This window comes from Geospiza fortis, unplaced genomic scaffold (genome assembly GCF_000277835.1).
Source record: "Geospiza fortis unplaced genomic scaffold, GeoFor_1.0 scaffold583, whole genome shotgun sequence".
NCBI lineage: Eukaryota > Metazoa > Chordata > Aves > Passeriformes > Thraupidae > Geospiza > Geospiza fortis.
The window spans coordinates 543573-548280 of NW_005054588.1; positions in this window are offsets into that span (position 1 = coordinate 543573).

Here is a 4708-nt window from a genome sequence, read left to right on the forward strand (position 1 = left end):
AAACCAAGAAATACTGTTCCTCCTTGATGCTATCCAACTGCCCAAAGTGGCCATGCTACACTGCAGGGCACACCAGTATGGGGATTCCCAAATTTGTGTGGGAAATAAATAGACTTGCAGGTAAAGCTGCTTGAGAGGTTGCACAACGAGGCATCCTAGCATTAATACCTGAGAAATTAATACCTGAGAAAGCCATTAATACCTGAGAAAGCCATTTCACTTCCAGAAGGTAGCTGGGTATAGTCAGGCAGATTTAAAATTAGCTGCTTACCTAAAAGCCCAAAATAAAGAGGGTGTGTGACTGGTGACTCCCAATAACCAGGTCACAGTTCCATCACAATTGATGTTACAAATTGTCAAGGACAAACCCCAGCAGACCCACAAAGGAATCCATGCTGTGGTGATCAGTCTGCAGACTCAGATACTGAGTGCTCATGTGACAAAAAAATTGTCAGATCTATTACAGAAAAATGCCCAATATGTCTTAAAAATAATTGTTTGAATTCAAAAGGACCTCCTCCAGGGATCACTAAAAGAGGAAACAATCCAGAGGATTACTGACAAATTGATTTTTCTGAGCTGCCTCACCAACAAGGAGACAGGTATCTCCTAGTGTTGGTAGATAGCTTCTGGCCACCCAATAAAAGTTTCTCCTGCTGCACCAACAAGGCCAGGGAAGTCACCAAGGTGCTCCACAAAGAGGTCATACCCAGGTTTGGAGTGCCTACAGGGATGTCACTTGATAGGGAACCACATTTTGTATCTGAAGTGTTACAGCAGCTTAGAAGGAGTATAAACTGGGATTTACACACTCCATGGAGACTGCAGTCCAGTGGAAGGGCTGAGTGCATGAATCAAACCCTAAAAAGACAAATTAGCAAACTATGTCAGGAACCTTTCCTGAAATGGCCACGGGTGTTATCACTAGCCTTGTAACAAGTTAGAGTACAGACCCAAACTAGCCTGAAGGTGAGCCCATATGAGTTGGTATTTGGGGGTCTGTATTGTGTTGCAACCTTCCCTGGGTCCAAGAAACAGGCTGGAAATCAGGAAATGGAACAATAATTAATTTCATTAGGGAAATCCTTGAATGGGCTAAAAAAGCTTATCATTCCCTCAGAGCCTTTTGCCCTGGACACCCCAGTTCATTCATTCCAGCCTGGGGACCACATACACATCAAGACCTGGAAATTTGAGCCCCTTCAGGAGATGGAAAGGACCTTACCTGGTTCTGTGGACTACAAGAACAGCTTTGAAAGTGAAAGGAATTAACTCCTTGGATACACTGTACCTGAATTAAGAGGGCTCCTGACTCAGAGTGGCCAGTAGAAAACACCAGACCCCTGCAGCTGAAAACCTTGAAGACATCTGAAAATGAGCAGTGAAATGTACAGTGAAATCTAAAACTTATGGGAGTCACATTATCTTTAGGTGGGGGTGTTGAAGAAAATTGAATATTGACTTTAACCCAGGGCTTTGGTAAGATGTGCAACCTGTCCAGCATTAGAGCCTGCCTCCCTATGCCCCTTTCAGCAGGGGAACACATTCCTTGGGGAATTGTCCTTATAGATCTGCCAATGGTGATTCAATATAATGATCAGACTAAGCTGATAGCAAAGGCAAATGTCACCCACCAGCTGGATGAGAAGTAAAGATGCAGGTGACAAAAAGATGGTATTCTCAAAGATCTGATAGCTTGGAGGAAAATAGGACAAAGGGGTAAGGAGTGTCCAGCAGGGTCCCATATTATCACCCAACATTTTTTAGAATTTGCTGTAGCAGCCTCTGGAGGCCAAGTAGCCAGGTTGATAGATTTATGTTAGATTATGAAATATCCCAAAATGTCTCAGACTTGCCAGGGCATCAAGCTCTCTGAAGCAAGCTTCAAATTTAGACAAAGCCCTTAAAAGACAATGGGAGCACTTAGGGGAGGCAGGATGGTGCCTAGATTGGGGAATCACACCTATGAATCACCCCAGTAAGGGTCAGTGGAGGCATGGAGACAAACAGAACAATGAAAGTCAGTCCAGCAGCACAGGCTGGATGGCCAAATTGGTTCTAAACTGCAGGAACCAACCCTTAAATTGTGTCAGGTCCCTGGAATTTCCTTCCCCAGGTTACACTGTTTGGGTACCCCAGAGGGTATGGGTCCACCTGACCACTGTTTGGCCCCACACCTGACAGGTTACCTTAGGATTATTGACCTTATGCCCAGCTTGGGAAAGAAATCCCATAAAAGCCCAGTATTGGTGTAGGGTAAAGCAGGACACGTGAATGGACAGGACCTTCAGCTTCCACAATGTTTAAATGGGCCCTACTGAGTTTTCTCTTACCAGGAGCCATTTTTCTATCTGAAAAATAGAACTTAGTTTCTTTACTTGCCAACTTAGATTATCTATCAATCTGAAGCTACTGAAAGGGGATTTCAAATTATAAGTAAGCAAACATTGAACAAACATTGGTCTTAGATTTATTGCTGGCCAAAGAACAAGGGCTTTGTGGATATTTAAAACTGGACAGAGAACACTGAGGTGTACACATCCCAAACATAAAAGATCTCCAAAAACAACTTAACAAAATGTGGCAAGTTGCTGAAGACAGCAATGCTATCCACAAGGCTTCTGAAACAAATTGCTTCAATAAAATTCCCCAAGGAATAGGAGGATGGCTGGTAAAATACTGGAAACCCTTGTAATTGTAGTTGTAATTGTAGAAATTGTTGGTCTTGCTATTGCTCATGTTAACAAAACAATCATTTGTGGTCTTGCAAGAAAGTGTACTATTGTAGCTAGAAATTGAATTAAAACTTACCAAACCATCTCACCAAAGCAGAGAAGATTCAAAGGGGGAAGTTGGTGTCAGGAGTCTTCACCCAATTTCTCCCGTGCCTGTGAACTTTCAGCTGAGAAATAAAGCATGCAAAATCTGCTCTGCCAGCAAGGACAGCTGGAAGAGAAGGAGACATCTGGCTCAGGAATGCAGCAATAGCCAAAGCAAGGACTGAGTTTGGGAATTTGGGGAGGTTTTATGGTAATGGCCAAATTGAAATAACATGCATGTAACACATGCAAATTGTAATATGCAAGCAACACAGCTGTAAAATTGTGTGTGCACACAAAGTTAGCAGTTATCACCCCTGTAACCAGGTGCCTGAATAAATGATGTCCTTCTTAGCTCTAAACTGGTGTTAAGGAGTCTTACTCAACTAGTTTGCAGTGGATCTGGTGACAGTTCAAGCTGAGGTTTCCCTCAGCAGAGTCTCAGCTGTCTCCATCCCATGAAGCCATTTCTTCCCAGCACAGTAATGCAGAACCAGCTGAAGCTCTCTGAAGCAATCCTCACACATGGCCAGAGCTGGTAAAAGGACAAAGGAGCTCTCAGGGTGCCTGGATCAGGGGATCACACCTGCCTCTGAGGAGGGACCCCAAACAAAGCTCTGTGGGCTTTTATCCTCTCACAAGCACCATGCAAGTCTTCCTCTTGACTCCTCTGCTCCTGCTGTGTCTCTGGTACCACACCTTTTCTTGCCTCTCTGGTTTCTGGGGCTGAAATGGCTCCTGAGGTATTAAAAGTCTTTTTTCACCCAGCCCAGTGACAGAAGCAGAAGTAGAGATTCCTTGGTTCTGCTTTTCAGGGTTGTTTATTTTCTCTGATCTATTCCATTCTTTCTCTGACCTGCTGAGATCTGTCCAGCAGGTTGGGTTGTGGCACAGAGACTGCTCTCAGACTGGTGTTGGCTTTTTATACTAAAATCTATGTGTACTTTATTTATAATAATTTTCCAATACCTATCACCTGTGTTAGACAGTCTGTCTCTATTCTAAACCAACCCAAAAGTGCCACCATCACAGCAGAAGACGGAGGACAAGAAGGAGGACAGGACACGCCCAGATTCCTCCATCTTGCCTCTTGAACCCCCATTCTAAATCCCCAAAATTCTACTTTTTCACCCTGGGACAAATTCACTATCATTCTACTCAAACTCTTGCAGCTTGTACATCTTCACACAAAGTTGGTAATTATTTCCATTGGCTAAAATCAAAGGCACAGGTGTTTGTGACTCTGCCAAGGTCTCTGAGCCCCTGCCAGGGTCTGGAGTCCTCCAGGGCGGCCAGAGGAATGTCCTGGGTTCTGGTGATGAAAATGGGGAGTTTGCCCTCAACTCAAGCCCATAAAATGGCATCATAAAGGTTTTCCCCTTCCCTTTAAACTAGAAGATAACAATTCCCCATCAGCTGATACCCCTAAATCAGGGAAAAGACAGATTTTCCTTCCCTTGGCCCTCCTCATCCTCACTGACCACACCTGGGGCTGCTCTGACCCTCATCCTCACTGACCACCCTGGACACCGATTCTCACAGGAATTTCACTCAAACCCACTCTAATTCTTAATAAACTGAGCACCCCTTGCTGCTGTTCATATTACAAGTGAAGCTGGCTAATATGGAAAAATGTGGAGATGAGGAAAAAGTGGAATTGATAGGCATTTATTTATATGGAATTGATAGGGGTTTCTATGGAATTGATAGGGCTTTGTTGATGTGGAATTGATACGGGTTTATGTGGAACTGACAGGGGTTTATATGGAATTTGTAGGGATTGCTGCTACAGAGACCGCGCAGATCGGACCTGGGGAATGGTGTGGGGGAAAACCCGGACCGGATCGCCTGGAGTAGGGAATGGAAGAAAACCTGGACTGGATTTCGCC